Genomic DNA, 18,608 nt, shown 5'->3' on the forward strand with positions numbered 1-18,608 from the left:
GCTGTTCATAATCAGTCAGCAATCAGGTGATGTGTGTCATAACTTCTGTCCTAGATGAATATTGCAGGGAGTAGTCCATATAGACAAGCTTTATGTGTTTATGAGGTTGCATACTGGAAAGCAGTGACTTTGAGGAGCTCTGGAGGGTAACGCAGATAATTCACTGGAAGCTGGCTCTTGGCAGAGCAAAAAAGCCTAACTTATTCCTCCTGGAAGATAATTAAGGAGATATGGAGTAGCAGAAAGAACATTTCCCACTGGGATGACATTGACAAAACATTTACCCACATTACAAAAGGGAAGCAGAATGACTTGGAAAGGTTTAGAAATGAGCTGCAGAAATTGCATACAATCTCTAAGATACTATCTAAGATAATAAATTCTTCAGGATCCCATATAATTTATCAGAAGAAACTAAGGGACACTATGGTATTTTAATGTTCTACTAAAGAAAAATGCACCCAAGAGCAGGAAGGTCTATTACCCCACAGACAAAACCCTAATAAAGTCCAACCCAGAAAATGGAACTCATAAAATTCAAGCTGAAAGTAAGATGCAGGGGTGGGGGGTTTTTTAAGATTTCAGGAAAGAAATAACTGAAATCATTTCCTGAGAAAAACGGTGAATTTGTCATCACTTGGACTCTTTACATCCAGTGTGGGATAATTGCTAAAGTACGTGGTCTAGTTTACCAGAATGTGCTGGGTTTGATAAGTACTGGGGAAGAACAAAACATCTGGACTGACAGCTGGCCAGGCATAGCTCTGTGTGTTGGGTTTTGCAAGTGATGTGACGAGATCAGCCACTGTGGTCCTTGTGGCTGTAACAGTCAGATCTTGTCATGCATTTTCCATCTGTAATTCTGACAGTGGCTTTCATAAGCAGCCAGTGAGGTGGGCTGACCCACTGTGGCTGTGACCAGAGAAAGTCTCCTTCCTCAGTGCCTGATCAAGGCTAAAACCTTCGTTGGCATTGCCTAATGACCACTCTCCTTCTGAGGAGACAGATAATGAGAAACGGCCTTGGGGCAATTTCTCCACAATGCCCAAGCTACTTAAAGTTTGGCATGTGGGCAATCCCGGAGCAAGGACCAGAGTATCAATGGAGTTTTCCTTACATCTGCTGGCACTGATTTTATCATCTGTGTGCTGTGCTGTCTAGAGATCTATGCACAGGGTGAGATGTGAGCACCAAACTTCTATATCTGTCGAGGTGATGTCTCAGAATTTATACTGCTTTTCACTAGGGCCAGAATTAGATATAGAAAATTAAGTCTATAAACAATAACTATCACCACCTTTGGGGTGTGCCTACAGAAGAGTTAGGTTCTATCAGGAAACTTCAAAGAGGCAAGAAGAACTTATGGTATAAGCAACAGTAATGGAGAGTACCATACTTGACTCCAGCTCTGAGCTTTGCCATTAATGGTCTTTGATTGCATGCATGTTCTCCTCCATGCCTGGACTTCTGCAGCAATAGAAGAATTGCACTTCCTGTCTCCCACCTGTATCTTTACAGATTCCCAAATCCAGGGGCTGTCTCTCTTCATATATGCTTGTGCCCAGCAAAGAAAAGCACTTTTGGTCTTCTCGACTTGGTTTCTAAGAAAACGTCCAATAATAACTCCAGTGTCTGCTGAGTATGGTCACAATTTAGGAAGCAAAGTGTGTGGCCCTAGGTGAGATTTTGATGGAACCAAGAAGACTGTCTTGATGATGGCTAAATTGTTTATATTTCATTCTATCATCACATTCCAGTAAGTCAAAAGATAGATAGTTCCCCCAGTCTGGCTTGTGGTCTGTGGGCTCATACGGTTTTAAATGACCCCAACTCTCAGAATATTGTCCACTAAAGACAACTTCTTTCTCCCTTCTTTGACCACTTCTCTCTCCCAGTATACTGTTCTTCTCTGCTTGTATTATTTCAATATATGTATTTGAGTCCCTCCTGCTACAGAGTGATTTTTTATTTTGTTCTGTATCCAAGTAGAAGCTTGCTACCCCGCTATGGAAATAATTGGAAGTTTTTTCATTCTTTTCCCTGAGCTCTTGGAGTAGGTTCACTCAAATTTTCAGTTTACTTGTCTTATCTTTAGCGCTGAGAGCTGGATTACTACTGCTGGCAGGTATGGAGACCAGACTCCTTCCGTAACGCATTTGTCTAGGAAAGACACATTTTAAAGTGCTTGCTTAGAAGCCAGTGAAAAGGAAAAATAAAAGTGGGGTGAGACTGGTAAAGGAGAGTAATAGTGGTGTTCAAAACCCTGTTTGTCTAATGCTAATGAAAATAATGGTTCACTAGAACATTTACAGGAGCAAGAAACACCACATCTCACATGCTGGGAATAGAATAGAATAAACTTCTGGAGAAAAGACTGAGATTCAGTGAAAGATTTTGGGTAGTGAGTCATCATTTGTTAGTGAATTCTCTCATGTATCATAGAGGATGCAAATATTCCACGCTAAGTAGTAGAAAGCCATCAAAATATCTACCAAATGCTTAAAAGACCATGAAGAAACCTACTACTTGTCACTTCCCAAAGCTGTGCACTCCTGCATCATGACATGGAGAAAGAAAATGCTCCTGTGCCTAAAGCAGAGGCGGATTGTAAGTACCACAGCAACGCCCTTGGGATGCTGATGGATAAAGACAATTCAGGAGTGCAGAGGTGAAGCTTCAGGACCACAAGGGAAGTCCTAGTCAAGCTGAGCATGTGCTTAGTTACAGAGGGTGGAATGAGAAATGTTGCTTATCAGGAGAAAGTTCTTCCCTTATCTCTGTGCTGAAGCTCTTTGCTAGGGGTGGGGAGCAGTTGCACATCCAGAACAAGGCAGACTGTTGAGAGCTTGTCTCTTGACACTCTTGCTCACAGGGTCTTGAGAAGTCAGGCTCTGCAGAGCACAGGTTTCCCTCTGGGTATTACCTCTGTATTCCAATGCAACCAGCTGATTCTGATTCAGCAGCAGTGGCTTCCAGAAACAGAGGGAGTGCCCATCCATCTCTAGACAGGTGCTGAATAGAAAAATGAAAGTAACTGAATAAAAATCCCTGGAAACAGAGATGGTGACAGCGGAAAAAGGGGAAAGTAACTTTGTTACTCATCAGGCTATTACCTTTGGGAAGGAAACAGTGTAATTGAATATTCCTCTGGACCATTCATCTTCATTCTCCTAACTTGATATCAATAGCTGCCAGGTGGTGCCTGCAGAGGTCATTCAAATCAGATTATGTTATCATAGTTCTCCAGTCATCTCCAAGAGCAGGATCATGATCATGAGGAGGAAATCTAGTTATTCAGGTACATGTTACCTTATTAAAAGTTTGAGCAAAGTACATTGAGCCGTTATAATGGGATTAGGGTTTGAGTTGTGTTCTCAGGGTTGCCATGACTATGTGATTTTGGTACTGTGCTCTGGGGCTTGGATAGCACAGCTCCACTGTGGCCAACCACAAATAATCCAGGCCATCATCACAGAGGAGAGGACACCAGCATGGACTGTGGCCAAGAGCCTGAAGCTTGTAGAGATTAGATTTATCTAGGTACAAATGCCTGAGGCAGAGAATGAAGGAGAGGCGGGGAAGGATACCAATGCCTACTCACACTAAGCAAAGCAGCATTCAGGGAGAGCGAGAAGAATCAGCTTTGATAAACCTTCTAGAGTGTCTCTCAACACCCATTTCCAGTATCAGCAGATGTCGCTCCAGAAATCCAGTCTTTTCTCATTAGTGCCACATATTGTAATAGGGTATGAAGAGTTTTGAATGGCTATTTTCTCCATCTGACAGGAGTTCATAGGGTTTGGTGTCTTCCTCCACATTCTCAGTGAATAGGAACCCACATAACAATAGGCACTAAAAGGTGTCTCTCAGATATAGACAGTGAAGGACAAAAGCCGAGGCAAGCAGGAGGGGGAGCGGACTGTGACAAACATCAGCTTTCCAAACTGCTTTTACAAAGAAGTGTCTTGCTCCAGAGCCAACAACACAGCATTTTTTAACAGTACTACTATTTGAATAGAACTACTACAGAGGTGAGATTCCCTGTCTAGGATCTACTCTTATAGTTCAGTAACACACCGGCTGACCCAGGAAATGTTATTAGTAATGACCTGTGGACAAAATGGCCAGATTCTCAAAAACTCTTGTCTCAGGGTAGGGTGCAGGTCTCTCAGTGAGTCCTGAGCATGTTTGAAGCCATATGCCTTTTATTTTACACTTTGCCTTTTAATTTTTTCCTGGTCCCACCGGCCTTAAAATGGTCACTCCTCACCTTTTAGTCCTGTGACTGGTGCATGGCTAGCACAGGAGACATTTCTAACAACAGGGAAAACAGCATTTCTTTTCCAACTACTCCTGTGCCTGGAATAACACTGACGTTTTGGGACCACTTAGTAGGTTCCTATTCTTAATCTCCTGACAAGGAGTCAAAAGTACCTTGTCAAAACTGACAAGGGGTAGTTGTGGCTCCCTCAGAGAATGGCCAAAGCTGACACGTCTCCACACACACTTTCCCAGGAGGGTTTATGGCACGAGGTTCAGCCCTTTCCTGTCATTACTGCAATCCTAAACTCACATGGCCAGCACCAGCCCAGATGTGTGCCTTCTGGCCATTCCCAGCTTTTGATGGTATGCATATACATCACTGAATCACACAGAATCACAGAATGACAGGATATGCTGCACTGGAACATACTCACAAGGATCATTGAAGTCCAACTCCTGGCCCTACACAGGACATCCCAAGAGTCACACCAAGTGCCTGAGAGCATTGTCCAAACTCTTCTTGAACTCTGTCAGGCTGGTGCTGTGACCACTTCCCTAGGGAGCCTGTTCAGTGTCCCACCACAGATAAGAAAAAAGAAGTTTTAACACCTGCCAAACCCCCCACATTTATATATGCAACTGCTGGGTAAGGAAATGTTGGCAGAGAACAGAACACACCGCTACCCCTTCCCCAATTCACTACATATGCAGGACATTTTCTCCTGACCTATCACTCCACAGCAAAAAGAAGTGTGACATGCACTGTGGCAGGAGACTTCTCCCCTTCTGCATAGAGACCTGAATGAAGTCAAACTCCTAATGTGCATCTGCAAAGTGCTCCTCGACCTGGGATTAACTCCTGGAAAACAGTTACACACTTAAAACCTTCAGCTGTCATAAAGCCTTTTTCACACACTCCCTCCCTGGATTGTGCTCCAAACCTGTCATGTGCTCAGGGATAAACCCCTTGATGAAGAGATTTACTTTTTTTTTCTTCTTTACATTATTTTAATATATTTTATAATCATTTTAGTCAGCATATTTTCTTTGGAAATGCAGATTTTAGATCTTGGAGTACTGAGAACACCTATGCATTCATGACATACAGTAATTTCTGTTATGGGTTTAATGGGTACAAACATGCCGTGCAGATTTGCCTGGGACAGGATTCCCCTCTCCTGGGGACCCAATGACTCAGGCAACATAAAGAAGGCAAGGAGCTGCCCTGTCTAGGGTCTTGGCATCAGTCCAGGCTCTTCCCTTCTTCTCCCAAGGGATCCACTCCCTAGCTGTGCGTGGTGGAAAGAGCAGGGCAGCAGTGGAGTCCTATGGAGATGGCTGGAGGGTGAAAATCATCCCCAGTGGGGAAAGCTGGTCCCATTAGGTCTGAAGTGACATGCTGGCTCTCTGCACAGGGCGCCAGCCGCAGCGAGCTGCTTTGTATGAAATCCTGGCCCTGCTCACAGACTACCATGTGTCCAAGAAAATCCTCTTTTTTCTCATCCTCTCTCTCTCCACAAAGGAATTCTTCCACAGAATTTCTTAGAATCCCAGAATGTTGGCCATTTAGCTGAAGTTTCTGGCCGCAGCACAATTATAATTGGTCTCTCATGGACAGGCTCAGCACGGAGGCCAAAAAACTGCAAGGGTTATTAATGACTGAGTTCCCTTCTACTTCCTAACAACCAGACAGGCAGGAAAGCTAGAGGGGAACACTTGGGGCTGAGCCACTACTCTCCTCTCATACGCACTGTCCTGGTGCTCCAGCGCCTTCTTACAGACACAAAGCCATCCACAGTGCAGACACCAGACAGCACTGAGAGTTGTGAAAAGCAGATCAGGCATTCAGAAGCCACTCTGGTGCTCAGAGAACATTTTGGGGGCCTTTTCTCTGCAGCTGCAGGGCGCATCAGGGTGAAGCTGGCTGCAACCTTTACAAAGGCACCTGGTTTGCCACAGGCAAGGTTGGAAGGATAAAGAGACACAGCTGGAATGGCAGACTGAGAAGCACAGTCAGACAGAGATCCTTCTCTCTCCACCCCTCAAATAAAAAGACTGTCTCAGGAGAGGTTCAAACTGAGCGAGAATCATATTATTACGATTATTACATTCCCATTTTACAACAATCAGATGGCACAGTGCCAGCTGGCACTGGGAAGCCATTGCTGCTTCTCCTTCCTTGCCCGACAAACACCGTGACAAGAATACAGTCCTTGTTAGGTTGAGAACTGAAGAATGGGAGAGGAGAGGCCAAAAACACCTCCTTGAACAATCACTGACAAGTAAACAGAGCTGCACTTGGGAAACATATTTTAAACATATCTTCCCTGAGGTTCTTGGGGAGGGGAGCTTGATGCACGGGTTCGGAAGGTGAGTGTGTTCACACTCGGGCATATTTCTGTGGTGTCAAGCAGGCTAGTGGCAGCTAAGAGGAGAGTCCATGTTGCCTTCATTTCACAGGGGAAGATAAAAGTCCATGAAGCTGAGAATTTAGGGACTCATGCCAACATAGCAGCTTGGGTAAATTTGGACTGGCACTCCATGCTGGTCATGGCTGTGCTCAGCCTTTGATAAGGGTTTGTCTCACAAGAGCTCCTAGCAATCTATGATCATTCCAGCAAGCCATTCTCTTATCAAAGGTCATGTCAAAAATTTGGAGGGAAACAGGCCCAATAAATGCAGATGACACAGGGCATTGTTTAATCATGTTAATGTTCCTAAAATCATACCTCCCACTGACAAAACAAATGTATGGAAGCACTGGGAAAAACTGCTGTTTGTCTCTGCCTGGTTTGATAAATAAGACAATAGCTGTGTTCTTGTCCTGCCCTAACTTCTCAGAGCTAGCCAAGAGACTCCGTAAGGGGATGTCCTTACATTCTCTGTAAGGACATCATTACAAGGGACATTTATGCATCAATGTTTGGCATCTTCTCCCTAGAAATAACTGCCCAACTATTGTCTCTCCCTGCAGTGAAGGTCCTACATTTGGCCCTGTTTCTGTTGCACTTTTTCTATGACCTTTAGCAAATCTCCTAATTTCTCCTACATATGAGACAAATTCAGCTTCACCATCTTAAACAGACTGGGGCTCATGATGAAGCTTCATGATTCTTCCTGGACAAAGTCCACCAACTGCTGTCTCTTGAGCAGCCCTCCCTGAGATGGCAGCAAACCAAATCAGTGTGCTGAAAGTGCCATGGCCCTTGTGATTCACATGAAATCAAAAAGGCAGAGACCAAGAAGGGGTCCATACCTCATTTCTAGTCTCCAAGGTTCAGGAGGCTGGTACAGCCTCTTGTATAGCTCTGCCTCTCTTTCTATCCGTCCTTCCACATGCAACTGATTCAGGAGAATAAAAAGGCTCTATGAAACAACAAGTAAATGAAAGAAAAAGAGACCTCTGGTGAATGCCCAAAGGGATCTGTCAACAAAACCCTTTTAGTGGCTGGTTCTGCCTCCACCTTCCTCCCCAGGCCAAACATCTTCCTAAAAGAGGGCTGCAAGCAGAGTACAAATATCAGGCCTTAGATCACAGCATGGCTGCTCCACAAAGCATGAAAGAGAGAGAAAAAAGGGGAAGGGAGGGTAACAGCTAATATTCTTCAACAACCTGTCCTCTCATGCTTTAGTAAAACTGGCACTGTGATCTTGCAAGGTAATAAGGAAGACTGCATGATCTGCCACCATCCGCCCTGCACCCTTGCTATATTAAGATTTAGATTGAGCTGTCAGTGACCAAACACAGCTGGTGAGAGAGACGTAGCTCTCTGCCTGGATCTGTTCTGGCTTTGCTTGCTCCCCCTCTCTTCCCTACTTCCACTTCCCATATGTAATTTTGAATTATTAAAAACCAAATTTCCTTGGTGATGGGTTTGCATTAATCTTGGGATATGTTTGCATTGATATTACTCTTAGTTTCTTCTCTTTCTCAGAGATAAGATGGTTTTGCACATGGATGGGGAATCATTTTTTCAGGCATGACGTTCAACCCAGGTCCAGCTGAATTAAACGTGATTTTTATCAGGATACATTTAATGGCTAGGTCCTGAGTAAAAGATGGCACAGGAGTTGTGGAAGGTTGTCCAATGCTGGTACACGCTGAAGCCCTTTCTCCAAGCAGCATAATACTCTGCAATGTGTACCACTCAGGTGGATTACGCAGAGAAAGGGAGTGGCTGGACAAAAGGCCAGCCTTCCTGCTATGAACAGCTGGTTATTGTAGGCAAGGTCCCAGCTTCCCCGTCTCCAGTCAAGAGTGCTACACGCCCTAGCCGATTGGCCCTGGTGACCATGGGAGAGAAGTGCAGGCTTTCTGAATGACCAGGGCTTTCTGGGTACAGCACAGATTCGAAGGGCGTGGCTAGAAGTTGAAAGTGAAGGACCTCACTTATCCAGCCCCCAATTTATCACCTCTGTTGAGCCCACACCAAAGCAGCCCCTTCCTGTTCTACCTATGCCTGTAGCTCTTTTCCTGGTACCCAATAAATACTCATCAATAACAGCACTTAGTGCTTTGTCACATGATCTGCCTACTAACCCCAGACCAGAAAATATTTGACCCTGAGTGATGTTTTCTTTCTCCCCAGCCGTACTTTGTAGTATCAGACTTCAATCTACGTCCAACTCAAACTTCAGCTAAAGAATGTGTTGTTGCTAATGTATAACCAGGGAGTGTGAAGCTGCGTGTGAGAACAGCACACACTACCAGAGTGAGAACAACAGCAAGCACATTGTGCTGCTGCAGAGCATTGTTTGATGTACTTTTTGCAGAACTGTGTCTGGAGACCTCAAGTTGAAGTGAGCTCCAAATGCAACTGCCTGCCTGTTCCAGGGCCAACACACATCATGGAAGAACTGAAGACTTTTCCCTTTTAGGTGTTTGGTTTTAATCTGCACTGCTCAAAGACGCCTAAAATCTGACTGATACCAAATCTCTCTCTTGCCCCATGCCTCACTGTATGGACTCTGGCAGGAGATTCAACAGCAAGCTCCCTAGGTCTGTAGACCTGGCATCAAACCTTGTCTCTCCAAAGATCAATTTGCTAAGCCTGCTGTTGGCTGCGTCCCGTTCCTCTCACATGCAAAACTTCTGCTGTGTGATGAGCTGAGAGACATTGGGGCAAGGGAGAAGCGGCTCCCAGGATGACTTCAGTGGTGTGTTATGCACAAAAAAAGGCGCTTCCTACATTTAAGGATTGCAAAGGCATATGTGTAGTCATTTAGCAGGAAACATTCCTGCAGACCCATAGAAAGCCTGCATGTGAATACACTGCATTCCCTGGTGCCAGCTAACATCACCAAAGCTTGACAAACTGGCACCTGCTTGCAGTGGGCAAAGGTGGTTCAATTAAAATTCCCTTGGATCAACTGAGATATTCCAGTTTGGCAACTGGCGCAGTAGTTGCGGGGCCAGGGTGGGTGAGTGGGTGAGTTGCAGCAGCGCTGCTGCAAGCAGCACAGAGGATCCCCCAGGCAGGAGAGGCTGCATGAGCCAGGACAGAGCTGACTCCTCCTGCCACAGCAACCACCTCAGATGCGCTACGTGCTTCCACCCACCATGGAACATTTCCTAATCCCTCTGAACAAACCCAGCATGCTGCCGAAGGAGAACAGAGTTTGCCTGCAGCTAGAGTGCCCAAATCCAAAATACGTGCCACAGCCAGCATGTGCAAGGCCAGGCTGAGGCAGGGAGATTTTGCATGATGTATCTAGAACAAAGAGATGGGACAGTTTTCACTCAGAGCAATGAATGAAATGATGGTCAAGGTGGCTGATGGTGAGCTCAACCCTCATGCAAGAGGAATGCAGCATGAGGAACTAGCCAGGAACACTGAGCAAGGGTCTCAGAGGAAATGAGAATTAATTTTGTGGCTCAAGTGGTCCTAGGAAGCATCTCAGGAAGCACTTACACTGGGAGCAGTCTCTGCGTCCCATCGCCTATTGGTGAAGAGACATGGTGCTATAAACACAGGACCATGGTGCGCTGTGGGAGTCCTGCTGCCTTTGTCAGATTTGCTCTGGTTACAGACTGTGCAGGAACTCTCTGCAGAGACTGAGCCTGGAATGGGACCCAAACTCTGACAACCTACCCAGGACAGAAGGAGGCCAACCAGCCTCTCACCGCCCCATATTGCCCATTTTGGAGTTCTACTGCAGGTCAAGCCAAGAAGGGTCATACCCTGAGGTGTAAAAGGGCTCAGGCAGCAGCCCTGCTGATGACTGTGGTGTCTGCACAGGAGAGAGGATTGCTTGGAAGAACTTGTATGTGTCATGAAACCAGCTGTGGCATAGCAGAACAGTAACACTGGGACTCCCGAGGCCTGGCTTCTGTCCCCAGCTTTGCCGTGGCCTTCACAGGGTGATGCTGGGCAAGTCATACCCCCGATCTCTGCCTCCACCTGGGGAAATGTTGCTGCCTTGAGTTAGAGGGAGGATAATGAGGACAAATATTTGGGCTCCAGGGCTGGACGCTCCCTGCAGGTTCAGGGTGAGAGCAAATGAGAATACCATCTTTGCCTGACACACCACCAGTGTGTGGTGTCAAAGATGACATCATGGCATGTGAACAAGCATTTACCCTCAGAAAGAGAAAATAGCAAAAGCATGTGTAATCATTTGCCTTTTGTGCCAACATATTTTCCTTGTGTAAAGAGAGGCTCTGGCGGCCCTAAGGACGTTGAGAGATGCCCGTGCTCCCCTGCGAAGGTGGAACTATCAGGCAAGGATGCCAGCGTACCTGCCTGGGTAAATTTGTGTATGCACTTCACGTGGTAATAGAGTTTAGTATCTGATAACAGAGACCTGCTGGAGTCTGGCATGAGGACAGAAGGAATCAAAGGTCATGCCATGAATTCCAGTTATGCTGATAGGCATCTGCAGTCCGAGGAAGGAGCTCAAGAACAGGAACTGTAAACTGGTGGGGAGAGCTGGAAAACAGAAGGTGGTTTCAGGGATGACAGGTATGGGTCACTTTGGATCCCGACTGGACAATTGGTTGTGCATGTTTGCCAGGGACATAGGAAGGTGTTTTCCCTGATGGAGTGAACATGAACTCTGCCATTACTAGTTTAACAAACAGACTAAACACACTGCAATAAATGCATTAAATAGCTAGAACACGTCTCTCTAGAAGCCTCTCCCTCATGGAGGAGCTGATTCATGACACGGATGGGCTGATCACGAGATAGGTAGGAGGTGCAAATATGCAGTGTGTACCTTGCACCAGGGGAACTGTCTGCACACGGAAACAGCTGAGAACAGGTATGATACAGCACCAAGTTGCACTGCTCACTGCCTGCTTTTGCCTCATGAGACTGACACTACCCTTGTGCCTGACTCCTAGCAGATGCCCGGGTGGCACAGTGCTCTGTTATGCACACTGGGGGCTGAGAGAGTTCACACAAGGAGACTCTGCAGCTGTGCAGAGAGATAGTTCAGCAATCCCTGCACTGCACAGCTCTGTGCTGGGCTCTGGAGGCTGGAAGAGGAGTTTCAAGGTCCTGTGGTACCCAGAAGAAAAGGATGGGATGGGTTGGGATGGGATGGGACAGAAATTAAGTATGCAGAAGCAGAAGAAAAACTCCTAGAAAGTGACTGACACTTCTAGCTGTATTACAATAAATTATCTTATTTCTTTTTTCTTATTCTCCAATGAAATTATTCCACTGTTTTTACAGTTTCATAACATTATCCTTCAGCCTCAGACTAGATGCGCTCACTCTGCCTTTACTTTTCAAATCATGACTTCTGTTTGGGTTTGCCTGCTCCATGGCTGTTGCTTTTTGCCTCATCACAGGTACAGCCAAAGGCTTTGATGATGGTCTAAAGTCACTTTTGAGATGGAAAACATCTGGTAAACAGGCAGGAGGTTGAAATAGAGGTACTGCATGGGCAGGGACAACACAAACTGTTAGCATGTGTTATCATCAGAGCATCTTTTTTCTTCACTCCTCTGATGTTAGTGGAGCACGTCAGGCAGTGACAGAAGCTACCCATGAGGAATTGCACGAGGGGCTGGTTTTTAGCAACTGAGTACTCACAGAGCTGGACCACTGAAAGATGATCCCAAACTCCTGGAAAATTGATGGGGAAAATCTGATGGAGTTCAGGGACGCTTGGCTTCAACTTCCCAGTGAACAGCCTGAAATTGAAACATCGGGTGCATAAAACCCCACCCATGCAGTAACTACAAGGAAACTGGACTAAAACTGATAAATCTGAGCCTCAGTGAACAGATTAAATCACCCATTTAAATTAGTAAGCAGGAGAGCTTATTTTAAATATTAAATAAAACCTTCTTTTCTATTTATCCTTTTAATTATTTTCCATAAAGAAAGGTTGAGAGTCATCAGGCTGTAACCAGAAAGACTCTGATGACTTAAAACCACATACAGTCTACCTACTAAATTACTGTTACCAGCAGACAGTTTTATCTACACATATTCATTTACAGCTTTCCATGCTTTTATTAGATCTTTATTATTACAATTTTCTATGCTGGGAAATAGTGAATTATGTATTTTTAATTTGCTATAGGATGACTGTTCATCTTTAGAATTGGTTCATATCAGGCTGCAATTGGAATGAAATTTGAATCCGTTAAAAAAATCTCTAAAAACACTTCTATTAAACCCTTTGTTTATTATTGATATAAACCACCTTAATTGCAAAACAGAAAAGAAAAATTAGTATTAAACAAAAGAAGTTGTATCAGTGGCTAGTGGGTTAAACAGGTTGTTCCAGGATACCATATACCCCAACACTGTATATCTGCTGGATCTTGTTTGCTCATCCTCATTTTCCTCATAGGTCAGAGGAAAAAAACAAGCTTGCCTTTTTTTTCAAATTTCATTAAGTTTCTTAAGTTTGAATAAGCAAGCCACTGAATTTAAGTTGTTGAATAAACTGAAATTGAATAAATAGTCATCTTCTACTCATGGAAGAGCAATTGCTCTCAAAAGTGGATTTATCACTTACCAAGCTTTGGTTCCAGGTGCTTAGGCAGTGTTTTAGTTCAACTTTCTGAAATGTTTTGGCAGGAAGCATGTGTAACTCGATATTTAAAAAAGTAATCAAGACAAAGAGATGCTTTTCATCAAATATACTAAGCATCCAAATACAGATGGCCATTGTTCCACATTTAAATAGCTCTATTCCAAAAGTGAGAAAATATATTGAATTTGTAATTCTTAAAATTACTAGAAGTCTGCCGTTGTCATCATAAGTCATCTGCAATGGATGTTAAGATTAGGATGGAACTTGCATTTCCTACACAGTGACCAGTCTACCTTAAGCTGCCACTCGGAGACTGTGGGTGGCTTCAGCACCACAAATCACTACCCCAGAGACAAAGTTTCCACCTGGGAATTACAAGTAACCCCCAGGATGGACAGGCTGTCAGAGCAGTCATGTCCATTTGGATTTTTCATCCTCTTCCACCCACCCTGTTTTTCCTGTTACAATCACAAAGGAAGTCTTTTATGCTGGTTGCAAGACTGGAGGATGATCCCAGAAAACATAAACAGAGCATAAAATCGATGCTGGTATGCCTGCTTGGATTGGAAAGGCACCTGAGACACCACCTCGAAGATCCTGCACCTTGGCCTCTCTGTCCACCCTAGGAAAGAAGTCTAATCATGCAGGAAAGGGGCAGCCCCTCCCTGCAGGACACTGTGAAAAAGGCTGACACATGCTGTCCTAAAAGGTGGTAATACTCTTCTGTTTTATTGCCAGTTGGCATTAATTAATTGTCTACTGTCTTATTTCAGAATTGTCTCAACCAAGCAGTATCTGTTTGTGATTTACATTTGGCACTTCCCTGATAAAAGTTTTTCCCACTCTAACTCAGCTTGAGCAAGACTTGTCTCTTCTTCTTCATGCCAACTTCACTGAAGTGTCTCATCTTCCTGCTTCTGCCTCTCTTTGTACTAAATGCCATGGGAGAGGCAAAAGGAGAATATTTGTGCCAGTAGCCTGTCTGCTACTCTTCCATCACCAGCACTCAGTGTGTCATCTTGCCTGGTGGCAACAAACATGTCACCATTAAGAGAAATTGTTTTGGGGTCAGATGCTCCTAACCTCCAGCTTCAGTGGCTTCAGTGAGATGAATCTGTGTTATGCCAGCTGAGGATCTGTTTCTTCAGGAAAACAAGGCCTATCAGAAAGGCTGCACAGGGAGGAAAAACAGGGTTTCTTAAAAGGTTAGCTAACACTGCTTTAGCTAAAGCCCACCACAGCCCAATTTCTGGAGGCTTATGGCACGTAAATCTTGGATTAACTTGATATTCAGTAGAGCTTTGCAATCCACTCGTAACATTTTCCAGTTCAGTGTGAAGAATTGGGCCTCTCATGAGCCTCTTTTCAGCATTTCTCCAAAGCTCTGGATATCCTTCTCCAGTGAGGGATTTGGAGGGGATGCATTATGAGCAGGACACTAATCTGCTCCTCACTGTGGCGTGTGAGGAACAGAATCTCAGACGGCATCATACGGCATTTGATCCCTCTTTCGTCCCTAGGGTAACCTGGTGGAGACCAGTGTGCAGCCCTTTCAGCCCAGACTCCAGTATTTAACTGCTAAAGATGTTCTGGTGTCAAGTTTTTACAGATGTTTTTAGGTGGAAGAGTACATCTAGCTCCTAAATTGAATAGAGAAGGGAGTTTGCTGTCACTTCTGGAACACTGCTGTCAGTGACTGCTGTTCAGAACTTTTATATAAATCTCAGGAGCCATGACAGAGCGAAAACCAGAAGCTCAGTCTGTTAAGGAGTCATGCTTACATTTTTAGTTTCCAGGTTCACTCTTTTTTTTTTTCTTTTTTTTTTTAATGCCTGAGAGGTCTTCTGTTTGCAATTCAGTGCAGGCTTCTGGCTACAAGAAATAATTAACCATGCCTCCAATCAGGACGGACACAGAAAGGTACGGAGAGATGGTTAAGATCAAATCCCCAAACATAAAAGGAAATATAAAGCAAAAAAATTGAAAAGTGGAACGGCATGCTTCATCTCTATCATTGATAAAATATTTTGCAATCCTGGAAAACTTAATAGCTTCTTTGGCATAATCTTTATGACCTTAAAGGGGTGATAAGGAAGGTAATAAAAAACTGTTTCTGAATGTTATGCGTTTTCCTAGTCAACTCAGCTTTTCCTTCTCACCTCCAAGGCTAACATTCAAAAGGAAGTTTGACACATATGGGTTGTATAAGAACTTGGAAGCTGTTTATTTAGCTTCTCCCAAGATACTACCTATGGAACCTTGCAGAGCAGGGCAAGAAAGGGAGCCCTGTGAAGTGGCAACAGCATCAGAAAAGTGAAGGGTCCATAGCTCAAACTGCTCAAGTTTATTAAAACAAAATAGGTCAGTGGAGTTGCCCAGGGGGTTACATAAGGCAGAAAGTAGCACTCCACAGAGAAGGAGAAGGGAGCCTGTTAAAAGGCAAAGCCACTCCAGTTTGTTTATGGCCAGAGATAACTGTCTTGTGGTGTGTCTGTTCTCCATAGCTGACAGAGTAAATCACACTCTCTATCTCCACAGCAGATGAGAATTTCGACTGAGCTGTTGTTTTGTGAGCTGCGGATTAAAGCAAATGGGGCTGTTATTTATTATTATGGCTAGCATTATTATTTTGTTCCTGCCATCTCTGCATTTCAGTCTCTACATAAGGAATTTCACCACAATGGTTTCTTGCAGGGAATGCTAGGCATCATAATAGCAGTAAGGATAAAAGCTTGATCCACCTGAAAAGGGTATATAAGAAACGTGGCTTGGCAGTTGCAGTACAGGCAAGGGAAATGATCAAATGTCCTTTGGGATCCTGACACTCTCACTCTGGGCAGGAGGTCAGCACAAAGTCAGATATGACATCTAGGAACATGGAAGTGCATGTGGCCTGCTGAAGCACCCATCCCAGTACCAGTCTCCTTCTGTTCTGCCCTCTCCTCCTGTGCCAGAAATCCAGCTTCATACCTTAAACACTGTCCTCTGTGTCCCAGTTCCCTGGTCCTTGGTGTAGACAGGCATCTCTTGCAAAGATGTTAGGTACCCTGCAGCTCTCACATCTTGGTAAGGGTGTTCTCAGTTTCAGGTACCCAAATCTCAAGTATTTATCCTTCAGAAGTGGAAGCCTGCTGTCCCTTTTCCTGCCTCCTCTTTCACTCCTGTGGTACATTGCTCCTTCCTTTCCACAACTTCAGCTCAGTGACAGGGCAGAGACACTTGTATTGAGAGCTCTTCCCAAAATCAGGCAGCACCCAGGTCCCACTGAACCTCATATGATCAGAGAACACCTGATGCCACGGAAAACACGAATACTATTTTTCATGGTTTCAGGTCTGTAAAAACAAATGAAAGCTCTTTGCTAGTTTTCAGACTGTCTGATCCAATGACACCTACTGAGTGGGCCATGACCTAGGAAGCTTCTCAGCAGCTTCAGGAACAGGTTCCTGGGAGGAAACATGAACCACATGCCTTTGAGCCATTTGCTGGGAGCTGGTCAGAGGAACAAAGGACTTTTATCTTCCATGGGAAAATGCTGAATCATCAAAATCCACATTTTTCATAGGGGCACATCAGTTTTCATGACATTTTCAGGAAGAAGTTTTTCTAATGCAGGATAGAAAGTGGAAGGTTATTTTTATTTTTGTGGAGGATGGGGAGTTCAAAGAGAAAGACAGGGATAAGAGGCTATAACCATATTCAGTCCACTGGACAAACAGTGTGAGTGTCAGTTCAAGTTTCGCTCTGCCTGGTCCAGAAGCAGGGCTGGATGTGCTCTGAGCAAACATCTGCATGCTAGAGAATAGCTGGAGGGGACAGGGGTGTAAATGTCTCTCTGTGCATAATTTTTGCAAGACACAATTAAAAAGGCCTGGGCCCGTCCCATGTCAGAATTTCTGACACCCTGCAAATACCTGCACCTGAGGATTCAGCCGTCCCAGCCAGATGGATGGTTTGCATTCTCCTACATCTCCTCTGCATCCTTCCAACTCACCAAGCTGCAGCAGCATCTGTGCCATGCATCAGGACCACATCCCTGCAGGACAAAAGGGGATAAGATGGGAGTCCTCTCCTTCACTCACAGCACTGCTTGCTTTCTTTCTTGTGCAGAAACTTTTCTCTTTATCAGCCAACCTCTGCCACGCCAGCATGGAATAGGTTCTTGTCTGCAAGAGCACTGGCTTCTTTCATGCTACACCTATTTACCCCAGCAGAGGATCTCGGCCCCTGGAGCACAGCAAGGATGCTCCTACCACAGCACTCAGCCCTTTCTGGAACAAGCTCACATGAGCACTGCACAATTCTGTCCTGATCTGTCAGAAATGCATCAACCTGCTGCTGCAATATCCACCTGGACAGGAATGCTGCTCTTTAGGGCCACTTTCTTCCCCCACCAGGTCTGGCCCTGTCTTGTAGAATCTTGCTGCTGGGTGAAATGCATTTTCTTTTGGCACACAGATGCCTTTGTCTGGTTGGCTCTGCTCTTTTTAAGGGATCACCCACAGCACCTGCGGCTCTCACCCTGAGCTTTCTTCCTTTTCAGTGCCCCTGAAAATGTGACATTTTCTGATTAATTTACACCAAAGCTCAATTCAAAAGGGACCTCACGTGTAGCTTTTTTAGTAGGCCAAGTTTTGGAAAAGCAGAAATCCTTCTCAGGTGCGGCAGCTCTGTTCTTCTAACAGGCAGCCATTTCCATGGCTAGTACAGGTATTCATTCGTCCTCAGGTGTGGCTGGGAGCCTTAATTCCTGGGACAGAAGAGCACAGCGTGATTTGTATGGCCCATAGTGTTACAGGCCTTTGAAACTGCATTTTCTAGTCCTTCAGCTTCTCGCGGGAGACGCCAAAATTTAAAGCAGGTCTGTGCTCTAGTGAGTAACTGATGTAATTACGCTCACTTGTTACAAGGAGAAGCTTTCACAAGAGGGGGAGGCGGTGGCCCCACGCCAGGAGGTGTGTCCCCGATGACAAGCCGCGGAGCCAATCACAGCCCTGAAAGATCATCACATTCATACCAAAAAGAAAAGAAACCGCCCCAGGGTATTTATATTGAGGACGGAGGGGAAAAAAAAAAAAAAAAAAGAGTTGGCAAGAAATAGAAAAAGAGACTGAGAACCTGCAACTTTGTTAACTAACTCTGCAGCTGAATTGAAAAAGGCCAGGCTGGTCCCCCTACAAATCTTGCTTCCTATCCCCTCCCCTCTCTCAAGCATCCCTGGAAATCTGTCTGTAGACTGGAGTGAAAAGTTCAGCTGCTTGGAGTGGTCTTCCTCTCCCCCTGGCAGGCAACCTCGTGAGCCGCTGCTGCCTGTGGGGCTGCCCGCCCCGGCCTGGGGTCCGGAGGGC

The 18,608-nt window shown here is 45.0% G+C and overlaps 1 long non-coding RNA gene across 1 annotated transcript in view; it reads right to left on the minus strand.

Annotated features, from left to right (window-relative positions):
• Nucleotides 1–6: 6 nt before the first annotated feature.
• LOC108448191 overlaps nt 7–18,608 on the minus strand; it is a 47,005-nt gene continuing 28,403 nt past the window's right edge. The window contains exons 2-6 of the long non-coding RNA XR_001863988.1: nt 17,869–18,010; nt 17,175–17,296; nt 12,306–12,406; nt 3,114–3,202; nt 7–3,012 (exon numbers count right to left, since the gene is read on the minus strand). This is a non-coding gene — a long non-coding RNA (uncharacterized LOC108448191). The remainder of the gene's footprint in view (nt 3,013–3,113; nt 3,203–12,305; nt 12,407–17,174; nt 17,297–17,868; nt 18,011–18,608) is intronic.

This window comes from Corvus brachyrhynchos, unplaced genomic scaffold (genome assembly GCF_000691975.1).
Source record: "Corvus brachyrhynchos isolate BGI_N302 unplaced genomic scaffold, ASM69197v1 scaffold31, whole genome shotgun sequence".
Taxonomy (NCBI): domain Eukaryota; kingdom Metazoa; phylum Chordata; class Aves; order Passeriformes; family Corvidae; genus Corvus; species Corvus brachyrhynchos.